A 19,343-nucleotide genomic window follows, 5' to 3' on the forward strand; every position below is an offset into this window, starting at 1 on the left:
TTTTCTCCCTTAGAAATGGAACCTTAGAGGTGAACGGCTCTCAAGTCAGTAAACGTGTGCGCCAGTTTCCTGAAAAGTTCCACGAGAAGGGATAGCCTCCTCTTGCACAAGCCTGCAGTCACTGCCCTGTCTCCCAAAGTCCTTGCAAATTGTGGACACCGGGGACTGTAAGCTAAACTAGGACCCTGGACAGCAGCAGAGAGCTGCATTTGGGGTCTTATGGCTGGACTCCACATGTCATCAATGAATATTTAACATCAATGACGCTGTCCAGGGGTTGCTGTCCCCTGTGTAATGGGGACATCCAAAGTGAAAGACTGGCAAGAATGATCTAGCAGGTGTGTATCCGTTGAGCCGTGTTCACGGTTTCTAGCATATATTTAGAAGCTGGCAGCGTATTTCCAGTTGTGGAACAATACATTCTGCTCCTCGCTACATGCTATTCCATTTCCAGTGGGCTTAGGTATGTGGCTTTGGATACTGGTTACCTCATATCATCATACTGCCTGCCTTTTACCAAAGCAAATGCCCAAGTAACTGAGAGAGACCAGAACTCTGCTCTTGGCTCCCAGTAAGTACTAGGGGCTGCCAGTTCATATTGAAAAAAACACACAGGATGGGGATGGATATAACGTAACAAGTTTCTTCTGTTGAGGCTCTGACCTTGCTAGCTACTATCCTAAGACTATCTGTGGCTCCCTTTGCCTTGCACAAATCTCTCAGGAATGGTGGCAAATCGTGCAGTTCCAGCCTGTCCTAGTCAAGGGAATCAGCATTCTGTAACTCCTTGGCTCCCTCCTGGAATGTAGACAACTCTGTCTTGAAATGCCAACTCAAAACAAATCACATCTCTTGGATTCAGTTGCTTCATGTGTAGAGCGAAGAAGGTCCACCTGTGATCAGGACCTTTTTATAAAACGTACTTTAGGTACAGTATGAAGTATATAAATCTTACATATGCAATTTGATAAATGTCTATATGTGTACACACCTACTTCTCTGCTACCCAAATTAGCTCAGAGAGCAATTATTACCATCCCTCCTGAATAATCTCATCCATCATCCCAGGTAACACTGCAAACCCAGAGATACCTGACAGTCTGACCACTATTAGCATTCAAATAGGTTTGCCCAAATCTAAAATGACATATAGGTTCACATTGCATATACTTGCTTGTGTCTAGTTTTGTTCAAAATGAAGGATTTAAGGTCAATCTGTATTGCAGAGTGTACTAAGAGATGGTCTATTTCTATTGCTAAGTAGTATTCCATTGTGTGTACTGACACTATGTATCTATGCTCCTTTGAACTGCCATTTGGCTGTTCTAAACTTGGGCACAATAGGTTACATGTATTACACAGCTAAGTTAGCATGCTTAGGCTGAAATATTTGTGAATATAAGCACTCATTTTTATTGATTCAATACCAAAGTTTAGGTCTAAGGATTTAAGTACAAAACTCACCCTACATGTAAGCCCCACCTGCTGACTTTAATATCTTAGCAGTCCCTAAGATTCAGGCTATGACCATCACCCTCATCACCTGGCTATGGCCACCCCACTTAACTTCAGAATTAAATGTCTTCCCCAGGGCTGCAGGCCAGGCAGCCTGAACTATATTTAGTGAATTGACTATACATTGTTCTTTCTTTGTGGCTTTTAGTGTAAACTAAAGCCAGACGATTACATCTCCTTTGCAAGTAAATATGTTATAGAAGGGTTAAAGACATAAAGGCAAAAGGAAAGATAAAACAATAAAAATGTTGAGAGGAAATGGGAAGAATATATCTATATTCTGGTCTTGGCTCCCTGAAGGTACAGTGGTACTAAAATAATGGGGAAAAGACAGAAATAAAATTTCAAAACTTCTCTACAGAAAGAATGTGAAGAATATAACTATATTAAAGCTAAATAAAATATACCAACAAATATCCTTAACAGGCAAAAGGCTATTAGAGAATATTAAGAAGCAACTGGCAGTATTCATGGCTGATAAATATGAAGTTGTTCAAAATTAACAATCAACAACAGCAACTTATGAAAGGACATCATTTTTTTTCATTTATCAGATTAGCCTTGAGTTGATGGTTTTGGAAGAATAGATCTTTCACACTCCTGATTTTTAAGTCAATAACATGTTTCCGTAGACCTTCTTTTGATGAGCAAATATCATTAACATGTGGTCAAATGACTTACCTTTGAGGGAGAAGTCCTAATGAAATGCTTTGGTACATGCAAAGAGTTTTGTGTCAGCCAGCCAGTCATGAAAATCCTTATACAATTTTTAAATGGGAAGTAACTTCAATATCCATAAAGGGGGGAGATTTGTTAAATTTTGGAATATACATAGAATGAAATAATATTCAGGTACTAAAGTGATTAAATATACCTCTATCCTGAGGATGTCCAAAAGTCTTTTTGGAGACTAAAGCAGGTAATAGTCAATAGTTTTAAGATACAACTCTAAAGTGTGTGTGTGTGTGTGCGCGCGCGCGCGTGCGCGTGCACACACACACATGCTCATAGCAAGAGTATACAAAGTCTTCTATGGAGAACTGGTTAAGATTTGTAACCTCTGATTAAAAAAAATTGCTCATAGGCTAACAGGAAGTTTCTCTTGGTCATTGAATAACCCAGGCTCCTTCTGTCAGTAGCTCAACTGTCTCTAATTTGAAGATCTTCACTGCATGTGCGATTGCTACTCCTAGTTGTCCACTTGACTACATCTGGAATGAACTACAGTTCAGGAAAGGAGGGCACACCAGTGATCCAGATCCTGAGGCTGGAAGACACAGGTTTCTGACCTGGATCTTGACATGGAGATCTTGAGACATTGTGGTCATGAAAAGCTTAGACCCGGGCAAGTTAGTGCATTCCTTTAATCTCAGGAGACAGGTAAGCAGATCTCTGAGTTCAAGGCCAGTGTGGGGCAAAGCAAGTTTCAGATCCAGGTGTGGTGATACACACCATTAGTCTATGCCACACCTTCTGCTGGAAGCCTACTTAAGGACATTGGAAGAAGGAAGGCTCACTCTTCCGTACCTGCTTGCACTTACTTGCCAGCACATCTGTTGGAACCGACTTCTCCATCTTATACAGAAGACCAGGTGAAACAACTAGCCTCATGGGACTGAGAAACTACTAGATTTTTGAACTTCCCATTTATAGCTGCCCATTGTTGGGTTAGGTGGACTACAGACTATAAGTAATTACAATAAATTCTCTTAACATATAGAGACATTCTATAAGTTCTCTAAGGCACCCTGACAAATACAGCATGGGTCAACAGAGAGAAGAGTCATTCAGGGTGTCATAAAGGCTAGAGTTCAGAGTGGAGAATGTCTAACCATGCACTCCTATCTTAAAGCTTCTACTATGCCCATGCCTAACTATAAGGGACATGCTGAGACACATGCCTGGCTATTTGCCCAATCTCTTTTATAGAAAGAAACAGAACAAATCTCAAATGGGTTCCTCTGATTAAAATTAAATGGAGTCAACTTGGCTTTGTCCTTGTTATCATCTTGCATTATCTAAGCTGTTCTCAAAGGGTCTTTTTCTAGTGTTTAAATGAAGAAGAATGAACTCAATAAATCTATTTCCACTTCGATGGCTATTCGAAAGAAGTATATTGTTCCTCCAATGTAGATCCTGCTGTAACTGGTATGGAGGGGCTTTGAGTTCTTCATGTCAAAGCTGTCCCAAGCTGCCCAAAAGATACTTGAAAATTGATGTAAATGTTTTGGTTTTCTATATATCTTAAAGCTAATTTAGAGCTCAGAGGCTATAAGACATTCCCAGTAATAGAAAATAATAAATAAAGTAATTATAATCATATACTGTGATAAAAGTTGTGGTACCATCATTATTAGATTTGGAAATATAAAATGAAACAGAGGCCAGTTCACCAACATACTGAATTGAACACACTGCAGTTAATTTGTTGTCCCAGACAGTTACTATATTATGGAGGGAGGGTAGCACATACAGGGAGGACATGCTGGATAAGGGGACATTTCACCTCCTAAATAAGAAAGAGATATCATCACACTCTTCAGAATACTGTAGACTTAAAGCTTCCAATTGATAATTCCTGTGATTTCTTTACTTAGTATCTTCTGACCACAGATATGGGAAACAGAAAAATAAAGCTTCAGATAGAGAGTACTGTGCCCGAGAAAACAAAGCTCTGGCATATATCTTACAGCACCTTATGTCCCAAAAGAGACAGATACCAGCTCCTGAGGAAGCTTGAAACTCACACCCTAAAACTGCCCCTCATACCTGTAAGGCCTCAAGCTGAGCAGAAAGCCCCCTGTTGCTCTCTGACAAGACCTGTTTCTCCCAGCTGAGAAACACAAGCCCATCCCATCACTCAGAGGAATACACTTCCCACACCACCATTTGTCACTGTCAGCCTGGGGAGCAATTATGTCCGCTCCAGCCAGAAATAAGCAGACACCAGCATCAAACTGGAGATGACAGGCAGACATGGTCCCCATCTTTACCCAGCTGTGACAGAGCCTCTGGGTATGGGTATGACCTCAAGCCTGGTAAAAAAAATCAGATCAACTGGGGTCCTGAGATTCCCTCTCTTACCCTCTCTCTCCATTTACTTGCTTCATCAAGATGAAAGAGTTTCAGTTCAACTGAAAAATAAAAACAGCCTTTGTTGTAGTTAAAATTTACAACACTGCCACAGGTCCCTGGGTTTGACTATTTGGCTACTAAGTGGTAATGGTATGGAATCTTGGAGATATAGGTCCCAGCTGGTAGAGATCTCTTACTAGAAGTGTATCCTTGAAGGTTATACCCTTTTCTGGATTGGCCTAAGCTCTTGGCTTCCTAGTATCCTCCCTGTATGGAGCTCAGTCATGTATTCTTGCGAAAAATGTTTCTCCCACCAGGACAGAATGGAATCTCTAAACCATGGGCCAAAGTAAACCTTACTTCTGTCTAAGGCCATCTTGTCAGACATTTGTCAGTGTTGAGAAAAGTCACCCTTAAAGAAATGGATGAGATGGAATCGCCCTGTGACCTGTTCATCCTAGAGTTTGTCTATTGATCTTAAGCCCTCTGGAGCCAAGAAGAGAGCATAGATTGGTTTGTAGCCTACACAGCCCTGGACTAGGTGCCTGCAGTTATGCCTAACTATGCCTTCCTGTCTACAGCCTTAACTGTTCTGCCTACAAAATGGGCATATTAACACTCAACCTTCCTCTTGTTTTTTTATTAAGTTATTTATTTAATTTACATACAGATTATAGCTTCCCTTCCCTCTCTTCTGCCCCTCTTCCCCTTCTCCTCATAAACTGGGAGGTCTCCCATAGATATCAACCATCTTGGCCTATCAAGTTGCAGTAAGACTAGCCACATATTCTTCTATTGATGCTAGCTAGACAAGGCAGCCCAATTAGAGGAGAGGGGTCCAAAGGCATCTTTAGTCATCAGCGAAATGCAAAACGATTCTGATATTCCACCTTACGCCCATCAGAATGGCTAAGATCAAAAACTCAGTTGACAACCCATGCAGGTGATGATGTAGAGGGAGGGGAACACTCCTCCATTGCTGGTGGGAATACGAACTTGTACAACCACTTTGGAAATCAATTTGGTGGTTTCTCATAAAGTTGGCAGTAGATCTACTTCAAGACCTGGCTATACTACTCCTGGGCTCTCAAAGGAGCTCTAGTATACTACAAAGATACCTGGTCTACTGTGTTCATAACAGCTTTATTCATAATAGCCAAAAACTGGAAACAACCTAGATGTCCCTCAACTAAGAATGGATAAAGGAAACATGGTACATTTATACAATGAATTATTATTCAGCTATTAAAAACAATGGCATCATGAAAATTGCTGTCAAATGGACAGACCTAGAAAAGATCATTCTGAGTGAAGTAACCCAGACCCAGAAAGACAAACATGGTATATATTCACTTACAAGTGGCTATTAGTCATAAAGTACAGGATAACCATGTTACAATACACAGACCCAAAGAAACTAAGTAACAAGAAGGGTCCAAGGCGGGATGCTTGAATTTTACTGTGAAAGAGGAAATAGATTAGATATCTGGGGTGGAGGAAGGGAGGAGACTGGGTGGGGGAATGGGAACAGGAGGGATGAGGTAGTGAGAAGACAGGGGGAGATGGTAGTAGGAGAGACTACTGGATTGGGTGGCATCTCTGGGATAAACTAGAAACCTAGGACAATGGAAACTCCCAGTAATCTATGAGGGTGACCATAGCTAAGATTCTTAGCAATGTATAAGAACAGTTCTAGCAAAACAGTCAACAGAGAGGCTTTACACAACAACTGATGGAAACTGATGGGAGACCCACAGCCAAACATTACGTCGAGCTTGGGGAATACTGTGGAATATGGGGAAGAAGGATGGAAAGAACCAGAGGGGTCAAGGACATACCAAGAAAACCTACAGAATTGACTAACCTGGGCTCCCAAAGGCTCATAGAGACTGAACCACCAAACATAGAGTATGCACAGGGTGGACCTAGGTCCTCTGCACATGTGTAACAGTTGTGCAGTTGGGTCCACCTATGGAACTCCTGAAGTGGATACAGGGGCTGTCTCTGACTACATAGCCTGCCTTTGGATCCCTCTTGGTTTTGTTAATACAATTCCCTCTACTCCCAATACCTACCTACCTACACACACACACACACACACACACACACACACACACACACACACACACACACACATGTTCCTTTATGGCATAGAAAGACTAATTCTCTCCCTGACTCATTCTCTACTCCTATATCGTGCGGCTAAGTTTGGAAGCATCTCTGGCCCCTATTTTGTCTGTATGCAGTTTCAATGAAAGGCTTTCCTTTGAAAGATTGTACTGTGTTTACAAAAGTTTTATGTCCAGAGCAAAACTGCATAAAATATGCACAATTCACTCTAAGAATTTTCAACGTAAGAGGAGAACAGAACTAATGCTCCAGGTGACAATGACAAGATACTTGGGAGTTATATAGAGGGGATGTCAGAGTTTCTGTCCCTCCTGTGAGGAAACTCAATGAACACTTACAGAACTGTATACCCAGTTTGACCAGTGAGTGAGCAAAAGCAAACTTGCACTGAATGCAGGGTTATCTTGGCATTGATCATGGAAGGGAGAAAATATATCCATGTAATTTTTTAGCGCTAAAAACCCAATAAAACCTGAAGTTCAGTCAATAGTAACCCACAAATATACCATAGTGATGTAAAATGCTGGCATTAGGTAAAACTGGGTGAAGTACGTGGGAATACTCCATGCAATTTTGCAACTTTTCTATGGGTCTAAAATTATTTCAAAATTAAAAGTTGACTGAAGTAATAAGTAATTAACTTAATAAGTCATAAACTTCAGCTGAGCTGAGCGTTTATATCTTTGGTCTTACTTGTTACTGAAGCGTAACCTGCTCTAACCTGTACTCCTTTTCACCTATGAAAATGAAGTACCTACCCATTCCCAGCAAATGGAAGGTTGAGACAGGGGGATTGTGAGTTTGAGCCAACCTGTCTATACCTCTGTATCCCTGGACCAAACTCCTGAGGGTCAACAGATATTTCACCTGGTAAAGGCCCTTACCCTGCAAGCCTGGAGAACCAAGCCTTATCTCTAGAAGCCATGTTAGGTGAACCAATGTAAGAATTGACTCTAGAATTTTTCTCTGGCAACCAAGTATGCACCATAACTCATCGTGTGTGTGTGTGTGTGTGTGTGTGTGTGTGTGTGTGTGTGCACGCGCATGTGCGCGCACATGCATATGCATGTGCATGTGCCAAATTAATTAATATTAGATACCCATATGGCTACACTTTAGGATTCAGGTGCACTGTTTCCTCTAGGAAGCTTTCTGTGATTGCTGGGGGTGACCTCTCTCCTGAACCATGCCTTCATCTATCATACTCAAGAGAAGCAACTTACTGGCCTCCTCATTTCCCCAACCAGACTGACATTTGTGTGTGTGTGTGTGTGTGTGTGTGTGTGTGTGTGTGTGCGCGCGTGTGCAACCTATAGCAATGTTTCGTCTCCTTCATAGCTCAGAAATATCTGTCCAGTGAGTTAATGTTAACCTCCTCTCCAGGTTGTGAGCAGTTACTATACCAACCAGACTGAAACTGCTTCATTAGCTCTGAAGTACTGCACAGATCCAGGGGATGATTAATCAGTCACAAAGTATTTATTGAACACCGGCCTGCTTTGCCGCTGCGATATATTTTTTTTCCAGTGGCCTACGATGTCTGCATTGATGCATGGTGCTCAGGCTCATGATTGTGATTGTCTTAATTAGTATTGACGCAGCCAAATGTCTTAAACGGTCCTTCCGATGCCTTCCACCCAACACCCAAAGGCATTAAACGTGGGGGAGCTTTCATTGAGTCACTATTGGGTGCCACACAAACAACGCAGGGGTGGGGGGCTTTGACTTCTATATCTCTCTGAATATCAGGAGATCCCTCATTGGGGTTGGAATTCTTATCCTCCACTTCACAAGTGAGAAAATTGAGCAGAACGAATAAATGATGTATTTACCACCCTCCCGCTCACTCTGAAAGTGGAGCTGGGTCTCCAAAGTCCACCTCCAACCTGCTTCTTTTCAAAACAGCATCCTGACACGTGATTGATTGCCAGGCTCCACTAAGAACTGTCATAAAAATAAATCCAATTTCTTCTATGCCCCTCTGGGTTGGCTCTCAAATAAAAGCTGAATGCCAGAACTCAAACAAACTGCCATAAACTGAAGTCCAGTTGTTGGAGCTGGGACTCGGGGTCAGAGGTGCCCAGCCCCAGGCCTACACAGAGCTGTCAACACTGCTAAACCTAGGATTCCTCAAGTTCCTGGAATCCTCTGGGAATAAATCACATTTCAGGTATTTTCACTACAGGCCAGTACTGTGCTAAGCACTTTGCACAATGGAGCTCCTGGAACCCTTAGAGCAACTGGAGGTGCGGGGGATGGGGGGAGACTTTTCACTCTTCTCACTGCAGAGATGACAAACTGAGCCTCAGACACGGAGCAAAAGTAGGTGGGACTAACTAGTTTGCTATCAGAGCAGAGGCCCAGTGCTTCTTTTCCTCACAGACCGCAGGGCATTTGGTACAAAACGGTATTGCGTGCCCTTCAGAGTGTTGGCCAGAGGCACCCTATGCTCTAGGCTGAAGGAAGCAGAAGACCCTCAGACTCCAAGTTCTTTCACACCTCCTACCCAATGCTGGGCGAGCCGCACATGTGCCTAGAGCCTTCACAGTCTCCCCATAAATGCAGTTAACATCATCTAGCAATCCCTATGCACATCTCTCCCCTACTCTCCAACGTGAGGTATTTCCTTCTCTTTCTCCTGCAGAACCATTACCTCGGAGTGTATTGATTCATGCGATTTGAGAGTTGAGAAGGTAGAGCACGATGACTCCTAGCTTAGGCTCTGGCGCGTCTGCCCGCTGTGAACATTGTGTAATTGAAGCACTGTAAAGGTAAGGAAATATTTGGAGCTGGAAAAGACAGAAAAGCCCTACACAGCAGGATTACCCACATATAGCAGATCCAAACCAGCCTGTGAGACTCCAAACCAGCCTGTAAGGCTTAGTGAGCAGAGCATGTGTGTGACCCTCACCTTGGCTGGGAGTCTTTACACAAGGTACCATGCTCTCTTGATGTTCCCAGTATTCAGGCTAGGCATTCTGCTTAAGACTTTAGAGTAAGGGCTGGAGAGGAGGCTCAGTGGTTAAGGACTGCCTCCTCTTCCAAATGGCCTGTGTGCAATTCCCAGTACCTATATCAGACAGTTCACAGTTATGTGTACCAATACCCAATACCCCTGGTCTCTATGAGCACCTGTACTAACTCACACATCACATACACACACACGCACACATGCACACACACACACACACACACACAGAGAGAGAGAGAGAGAGAGAGAGAGAGAGAGAGAGAGAGAGAATTAAAAATGGTTACAAATTAATGTTTAATAAATGGCTTTAGAGTAGTGTATAGAAACTTTTTCTTTTACTTCAGCTATGGCAGATGATTTATTGCATATATCTTATTAACTCCTCTTACTTTCTTTTTATATTATTTAAGACAGTAGATACTCCTTTCTGTGCATGTGCCTGCCCGTCTGCCCAATGTCTAACATGCTCACTAGATTCTGCATTGTGTAACAGCGCCTTGTTCAGCAGCGCATGCTCAGTACCAGCAGAGCCCTGGGTGGCAAATCTGACCCTAGCTCACGGGTTTCACTGTGTCCCTCATGTGTCCTCTGCATTCACCACAGAAGATAAGGCTCTGGACGCACTCACTAGTTCTTAAAGAAGAAATGGAGATATTGGAACCACATCCCAAGCAGAGCCAGCTCGGCCTTGGCATCGGAGACCAACAGACCTTCAGCCAATTTCCAAGGAGCAAACACACTCAGCTGGGATTATCCAACCTGCTGACGGTTTGACTCTAAAATGCTCTAACAAGGTTCGTGTCTTGAAGGTTTGGTCCGTAGCTGGCATCATCCTTAGGAGGAGGTAGACATTTGAGGAACTAGAGTCTAAGTGACAGTAGTAGGCCACTGTGGCATGCCTTTGGGGGTTATGCATGGTCCCTTGTCTCTTCCTAGATCTCTCTTCTTGTCTACTGGCCACCATGTGAGTCACTTGACCACACCGCAGCTCCTATTGCCATGATGTTCTACCTTAGTACAGGCCCAGAGCAACAGAAGATTCCAATAACAGAGCAAAACTCTGAAATCCTGAGCCAAAATAAATCTTTCTTGCTTTATTTAGTTTCTTTCAGGGATTTAAGTGTGAGGGGAAAATGGACTACCATGACACATGGTTACTAAATCATCACTCACTGCCGAATGCATTGGTGTGCTAGGCCTGATTTCTAACACGGGAATAGCTGACGCATGCAAATTATTATGCCTAGATCTAGTAAGATTACGTTGCTTCACTGTAAGAAATGAAGCCACTGTTTAAATTCATCCAGCCTATCTCCAAAACTAGCCTGCTTCTACTGTGTTACATTGTCCCGAGGACATACAGTCCTTACACCTGGCAGGACATCCGTTGTGTGTCATAGGGGTCTGGGGCATCTTTCCCATCTGTCCCTCCTTGACAAGAGCACAAAGATGACCCACAGGCAGATGCTACGCAGAGTCATCATATCACTCATGGAAACACTTCTCGCCCTTGCTAAGTCACTAGGCTTCAGTCTGTAGCTCGGCTCTGCATGAACAGGAAATCTTTGCTTTAGTGTTTAAGTACCATTCCAAATAAATAACCAAATCCACCAGGTAGGCAGCTCCAGATGATTAATGCCTCTCTCAGGTGGTGAGAACCACTTAATCTTCAACCGTACGTCTCCGACGCCATCAAACGTGGCTCTAATCACCCACAAATACACTGCCTGATGGGTCTTTATTGCTTAATTACCAAGGTGAGAGGCTCATAATTAATAAGCTGCAGACTCCTACATTTTGATATTTCCAGGAAATGCCAGAGATTTCTTTTCCTAGGAAATTCCCACGGCTCGTAATTTCATTCTGGACTTCTACTAAGCAAACATTTCAGTTTCTCGGTGGTTTCCAAACTTTTGCGGTCCCTACCACAGTTGCCTTTCAATATCTGAAGATCTTGTATCTTTGCATTTAACATCTACAGAACCAGCCAATCATGGACCAAGGACCACGGTGTGTAGTCAGGCTGTGTAAGCATTGGAAATGTACAAACGTTTTTCCTTGGTACTATCAGCAAATACCAAGACTAATACCAGAAAAATGACTGTTAGCATGAGATTTGCATTGCATTAAACATTAGAAGTAATCTGGAGATTGGTTAAAATATAAATTAGCATGTGGAGGGTTATAAGCATATTCTGTATCATTTTATACAAGAGACTTGAGTATCTGTATAAGATACTTTCCTATTGGTGTGATAAAATAACATGTGTGAAATAACATGACCAAAGCCAATTTACAGAAAACATGGTTGGAGAGGAGGCTTACGGTTCTAGAGATTAGGAGCTGATAACAACCCTGGCAGGGAGCATGACATCACACAGCCAGACAGGGCTCTGTAACAGCAGCTGAGAGCTCACATCTTGGTCAGCAGACAGGAAACAGAGCTAATTCACAATAGCATGAGTCTTTGAAACCAGAAAGCCTTCCCCCACTGACATCTAGCAACTCCATTTGCCTCATTCTCCAAAAATAGCCACCTGCTGGGATCCAAAAACTCAAAGACCCAACACTTCTTTAGATAGCTAATTCGAAACAGCACATCTGAGGATTTTATATCTGAGTGGGGTCTGAGAGTTAATTCTACTAGATACTGGGATACTGTATTTCTATGTCTGTACATTCAATTTTAAGGTGCTTGAATGTATCTAAGGCAACCAAAAGTTTATCAAAATAATGAGTTAAAGCCCCCAGAAAGTTGCAATAGTGGATTTATTCTAGTCACACACACACACACACACACACACACACACACACACACACACACACACACTTTCATTCATTTCCCTCGCAAACCAAGTGACTTTGCAGGTCACAAATAGTAGCTTTCATGATACGTAAAGTTGATCACCCATGGAATTAACACACATTTCTAAGGATGTTCTTTGTATATAGTATGCAGTCATCAGTGTTGGGAACAGTCTGCCATCACTGTTGATTTATATAGCCTGCCACCAGGGAGCTTCCACTGCAGCTCTTCAGACCACATGGTGAGATACATTGTTCTTTTTGAGGAGCAATTTGATCACCACAGCAGAGAAACATCAACGTCTCCGGTAGGAAGGTAGAGCAGAAGATACCTTTCATTCATCTCACCCGCCCACCAACCAACTTTCAGAGTGAAGCAAAGGTGTTCTAATACAGGGAGCCCTACCACTATGGACAGATGGTTTGGATCCAACAGATCAGGAGGCCAACTGTCTAACTTGGATGCAGAGAAACCTCAGAATCCCATTCATTCCAGGCTCTGCCTACTCCAGGATGTGTGTATGTGTGTGTGTGTGTGTGTGTGTGTGTGTGTGTGTGTGTGTGTGTGTGTGTACACGTGTGCATTTAATGGATGGATGGTATTTGTCAAGGCTAACTTGTAAAACCGATGCGCTTATCGCGGACAAACTCGGAAAATGCAGACAATTAGAAACTAAATACACACGATTCACCCACAAACCACAACAAATGTGAGCTATTATTTCATTGCAGACATGTTTGCTCAGAACTGTTCATAATAGTCCTTTGTACACGTTTTTACAACTCACAATGCTCTTAAATCTGCACAGCTCCAGAATTGTCCACTCCACAATCACCCGCATTATGAGCAAGCAGTTCTCCAGAAGCACTTCAGTGGTGTCAGGTGTGATGGTAAGGTGAAATCATATAACCATTGTCTTCTCTGCAATACTTGGGTGGTTTTGACACTTTTATCAACACAAGCATTGCTGTGATAAATATCATAGTGGGCAGAGCACTGTCCCCTCCAAAAATTTAAAAGAGTCTGCATCCTTGTCCTGTTATCCTCTGAACCCTGTGACTGTCACGACTGTAGGTTGTCTTACATTGGAAAAGAAGTACTGCAGATTAAGTTGAAGTTAATTAAATTATTGTGTTAATGATCCTGAGAAGGCAAGACCAATGTTTGCATTATTTGGACGACTCCAATGCAATCACAGAGATTTTAAAAGTATGAAATAGAGGAGGAGGCAGAGAGAGATAGAGGAAAGTCTGGAAAGGGGGGAAGGAGGAGGAGTGGAGAGAGAAGGGGTCAGGGAGGGAAGTGGGTGAGGAAAAGAAGGAGGAAAGACAAGAAGAACATGGGAGGAGGAGAGATCTGAGGGTAGAAGATGTCACAGCCCTGGCTTTGAAGATGGAGGTTGGAGGCCACATCCAAGGAATACAAACAAGGAAGGATTCTCTGCCAGAGCCTCCAGAAAACGGTGCCTCGTGCTGGTAAGTCCCTGGACGCGAGACAAGGTCCTGCTCCTGCAATCTCATATCCTCTTCTCTAATAGAACTCACTATGATTTTCATTAATTAACTTTTCTATTTATTTCTTCATTCTTTACCAAGATTAATAGCAGTCATATACACAGACCCCTAAATTTTCACTAGTAACAGTCATCCCGTTTCTTATATAAGAAACACAGCACAGAAAATATTCTGTACACACGCCAGTCACCTCAGGAGCCCCACCCACATCCCATGCCTCTTCCAGCCACTAACTCTAAAGGTGAAGTCCATATTGATCAGCACTGCAAAAATTAAATTGCTGTATAAAAAAAGTCCATACCTTCCTCCCTTTTCCCTCTCCTCATCCCCCAACCCCCAGCTCCCTCTTCCCTTGCTCCTGAACATGCATTTGAATATAATTCCTGTAAGGGTAGCCAGTCTAGCCTAATCAGAGAGCTCTTAAGTTCCACCAAGAAGCCCTGTCCAGAAATAAAATGATGGATGGCTCTTATGAACACCTCTGGCTTCCCTATGCATCTGCCAACACATACGCCACCCACACATGACTCCCCTAGTTCTCCCACACACAAAGGAAATAGGAGAAATGAGAACCATACAGGGAAGGGAAACCACCAAGGACATAGGGTTAGGCAGGTCAGCCGAATGAGCCTGGTTATATAAGGACCAGTCTGCCACCCACCCACGTCTCTCAGAGATACCCTACTCTGATTAGTGCATTCATCCCAGCCCTCTTGACACGGTGGCCCTAGTGAAAATAGAGGAAGGGATTTTTCTGGGAAAAGAATGCAAGGTGGGACTCGGAGGGATCTCAACAATTAAGAGAAGGCATTGCACAGCATTAGGGCAACAATTGCCAAGCATCTGTTAGACACTGGGAGAACTGTCAGCCAGAGCTTAGGCTTGGAGGAGTAGAGGGCATTCGCAGGAGGACTAGCCCATGATGCAAGTCTGAGGTCTCTCTCTCTCTCTCTCTCTCTCTCTCTCTCTCTCTCTCTCTCTCTCTCTCTCTCTCCTCATTTAAACTTCTATCTTCAGGGTTCCCATCTGATTCTTTCACACAGAGGGGAAACAGCACCACCATCAGCACAGCAGTCTCAGAGTGCCAGGGCAGATGCCTTCTGTCTCTCTGACTGGGGACAGTTTGGACTTTACAACTGGGGAAGCACTGAGCCCACACATGTAGGCTGTAGGCTACAGAGCCTGTCAGAGCATTGCAGGCTGAGCTCTGACATTTTCTAGTCAGTTGGAGGCCCGTGGCAGCTGGTATTTTATTTAAGACACTCAGAGTTTATAGTTAAAAAGCCATGAGTCTGAACAAATTCTTTAACCGGCAATTCCCTGCAAAGGGCTCTGTGGTTTGCACTGTTTCCGTCATGTGCTCAATCAAAAGGGTATTGGGGACATAACTGTACATTACCACTATTGACATTTCCCAGCCTACTCCACTTTGCTTAAAAAGTAGGCACCCAAAGATGCCACTTAATAACTTTGGGCCTCATGAAAATGTCACTTTGACAAGCAGAAAACTGGATTTACACACCCACTAAAGGTGACCTGCCTGAAAAAGAGACAGCCCGGCCTCTGAGAGAGACAGACACAGACTATGTCCTCACAACTTACCTAATCTGGGGTGGGAAGTCTGAGAGGGAGACAGAAGGAGCATCGCCATCCTCTGTGGTTGGTCCATCGGGGCACATCTGGTGGCCTGAAGGGTATTTGACTGTCAGTGGGACAGCTAGGGGTGACTTTGAAGGAAACAATGTAAGAGGGGTAGCCTGGGCCAGGGTTGAAATAGAACTGGGTCCAGTTCTTGACCATAGTTGGGCTACACATGCATAAAGACCCAGGCAGGGAGGTGCTCAGCCATGATCAGTGCTTAGGGCAAGCTAGGTGGCAGCATTGGGCAATTCTAAGGCCAGGTAAAGTCAACATAGAGGTTGTAGAAGAATGATTACTTTGTAGCAGAGTTAGGTCTACACGCAGTAGGGAGGATGAGGCCCAGGTTTCTAGTGAAGGAGGTCCAGGCAGAGCAGACTGAGGGTCAGGATTCATGTAAGAGGCTGGGAAGGTTGGCATCAGCACACAGAGATTTGAAAAATGCTTCAAATTCCTATCTTTAATTCCCCGCATCCTGCATCTGGCCTAGGGGTTGGTAATACTTTCTTAAAGGTTCACACAGTAAACATTTTGGACTTGCAGACCAGAGTTCCTTCCATAGCTCCTCAGGATAGGATCCTGTTAGGATCGTGTAAAGGTTCCAGGAAAACCAAGACTAGGCAGTGGGCCAGATTTTTATCCACACACTATTCCTTGCTAACCCATGGTCTAATAATCTGCCAAGATAATTTCATTTCAAAAAATTATCCTGAACTTAATCACATCTCTCTAGCCATCCCATTACACTATCGGGCTACTTTCTTGGTTGCTCTGATTTTGACTGCGTCTCAACATCTTCTAACAACCCACACAAGTATGTTCCAAACTGGTAGATCTGATTGCAGCGGTCACCAAGGTTACACAGGAAGATCTACATTATTGCCTGCTTAGCATGTTGACTCATCCTCCCGCAAGTAACCCACACCTTCAGCTCTCTCCCCCATGTGCTGCGATACAGCCAGTGTCAAGTGGCTCACGGAGTGATTTTTCCCACCCAACCCTGATCTCAGGAAAACCCAGTATGAACCCATTTGTTCCAGCAAACCAGTGACAGCTTTCCATTGCCTTTCTCTGACCCATCTCATATTAGGTATCACTTCCTCTGCTAGTCTTTCTGGATATGGCTCCCCTGTGGCTAAGTTGAGAGCCTTTGGGAGTCCAGAGTCATGTTCAGCAGCCCATCTGCACCCTGCAACAATGCTTGTTTACCTATGGCTAAGGCTTCGTAATGTCTATTGGCTAGGTGCGTCATGTGTCAATCAAGTAACTCACAACAATGATTTCAAGAACATCCATTTGTCTGCTCTTTTCCAGGGGCTGGATGGTGCTGTGGCTTGAGTTCTATGTGGCAGGGCATGCCCTGACTTAGGTGGTTTCAGACTTCTAAGCACTCTGGAGTTTTCCTAAGGCCAGGAGTCATGTGGTTCAAGAAAACAACCTGTCTTCTATAATTCTCTGTGGTGTTTTAATGTAAGGGTACCAAGGAAGTGATACTTTTACATATCTTTCTGAGCAGCTGAATTCACAACTGTTTTTTCCCTCGGTTCAACCATTAAATCCTTAACTGATTAATTCATCCGACAAATAGTCACTAAGTTCCCATAGGATTTCTGCTACTGAAGTGGCTGCTCTATCCACTGAGACAGCTGATGTCCAATTCCTGCCCTAGCATTGGATGAGAAGGGCCGGCCATTAAGAGATAGTGTGGTAAGTTCTATGATAAATGCATGATCAAGAGTGATGTGGCAAAGTAAAATGGGAAGGAGTAAAAGTGGCAATAAACTTATCATGCTGTGATGTTCAGGTCAAGCAGCATTTTAGAAATGAGTGGACTTAATAGTCTGGGGGAGCCGGGGAAGGCCGGCACCAAGGAAGTAGTTAGTAAACAAAGCTGGATAGGACAAGTTAACACTCGTTGGAGCATAGTAAAGAACAGAGGGCAAAGCGCGGCTCTTCACAAGATAGACACGAGGGTGGCTTTACTGGGTTAACAGTGGTTGCCTGGGTTGCTCTCTCTCCGTGCTGTAGCCACTAGCAAGGGTGAAAGGAGCCCAGATGATTGGCCAAAGAGGGAAATCAAGAGCAGGAAGGAGTCACGTTCAAAAGGCGCTGGCCAGAGGAAGTCTTTCTGTGGCCAGAAAGTGGGGAGTCCATCGAAAAAAATCAATACTTTCAGAGCTAGGATACGCTGTGTCTGTACATGTGTGTATATACAAATATGCACACACACATGCAAATTCTCAGGAGAAGCAGTAGCTTTAACACCAAAACACACTCAAGGGGTTACTTATATCAGCTCTCTTATTTAGAGGTGAGGAAGCCGAGGCTCAGAGTGAGAAGAGTAACTTCATGTCAAGGAGAGTCTGTGAGTCATCTGACATTTGATTCTGGGTCTGTCTGGAGGTACACAAGGCAAGCTCTCAGCTGTAAGGCTCGCCGTGCTTCCAGGACACGATATTCCACCCTCCAGTCCAGGACTGAAGATTATATACACAGGAGATGTGTGGAATCAGGACTAGGGAGATGGTTCAGTCAATAAGCTACCTGCTGTGTAAGCATGAAGACCTCTGAGTTTGAATCCCCCGCATCCACATAGAAGCCAGATGGATATAGTAGTGTATACCTGTCTGTAGACCCAGTGTGTGTGGGGGGGTAGGGGGGGACTTAGAGACAGCTAAGCCAATCAATGAGCACCAGGTTGAGTAGGGGATTCTACCTCAGAAAACTAAGTAAAAAGCAGTGAAGGGAGACACTTGCTATCAATCTCTGGCTTCTACATGCATGTATAAACACACAGGAATAAACATCACACATGCACATACACACAGAATACAAAATCTGAGACTCTGAGAGGGAAAGTCAGTACTACCCAATGTGAATGTGAGCCTAATGGCTGTCTTGTGCCATGTAATAGCTGCCTGGTGTAGACTTGAAACTTACTGTACCCGAAAACACAGAACACGAACTTCTGAGCCTCTTCCTGCTCCTGCTCTACCTCTCCCCCATCTCAGGTGGCAGGGAGCCCATCCTTTGAGTAGCCCACAACTAAGCAGAGCTCTCTCTCTCTCTCTTTCCTCCCCTACAAATCCACCTGCAAAGCAGCTGACTGGACCTTTAAAATGTCTTCACAACTCCAACTATTTCCATCACCAGCCCTCTCAAATGGTGCCATGTAGACCATCTTGGGTGTGCAGTGTCTTTTCTTCTATAAGGGCTTTGCCTAAGATCAGAGCTACACCAATCCTTTTTACACACGATCAAATCATCTTGTATGTTTGAAAAGGCCATAAGCACTTCCCAGGATATGCATGGCCAGAGTCTTAGCTCTTTCAATAGTTCTGCAAGCTCTGGTCTGCCATTACCCTGTACCCCAACCTCACTGCCTCCCATTTTCTCCCTGTCTACTATGTCCCAACCAGGGGCCTTGCTGTTCCTTGAACAAAGCAGACACACACCAGCTTCAGGGCCCTTTCACTGGCTGTCCCTCTGATGGGAAAATTTCTCTCCTCCCCCATACTTAGAGATCCATTTGGCTCAAAAAAATCTCTTAACTCTTTTAGGTCTTTGTTGATAAGTCACCTCCTAAATGAGGCTACTCTACTGTAGCCAATCTATTCAAAATTATAAATGATTTCACCTGGTAAAGGTATTCCCCACTGCTTTTGGCTATACCTGAGATTTCTCCTGCCCTTCA

The 19,343-nt window shown here is 43.7% G+C and overlaps 1 protein-coding gene across 16 annotated transcripts in view; it reads right to left on the reverse strand.

Annotated features, from left to right (window-relative positions):
- Ptprt (protein tyrosine phosphatase, receptor type, T) overlaps positions 1-19,343 on the reverse strand; it is a 1,095,890-nt gene that overhangs the window by 484,356 nt on the left and 592,191 nt on the right.

The sequence above is a fragment of the Rattus norvegicus genome, chromosome 3, assembly GCF_021556685.1.
Source record: "Rattus norvegicus strain SHRSP/BbbUtx chromosome 3, alternate assembly SHRSP_T2T, whole genome shotgun sequence".
Lineage (NCBI taxonomy): Eukaryota > Metazoa > Chordata > Mammalia > Rodentia > Muridae > Rattus > Rattus norvegicus.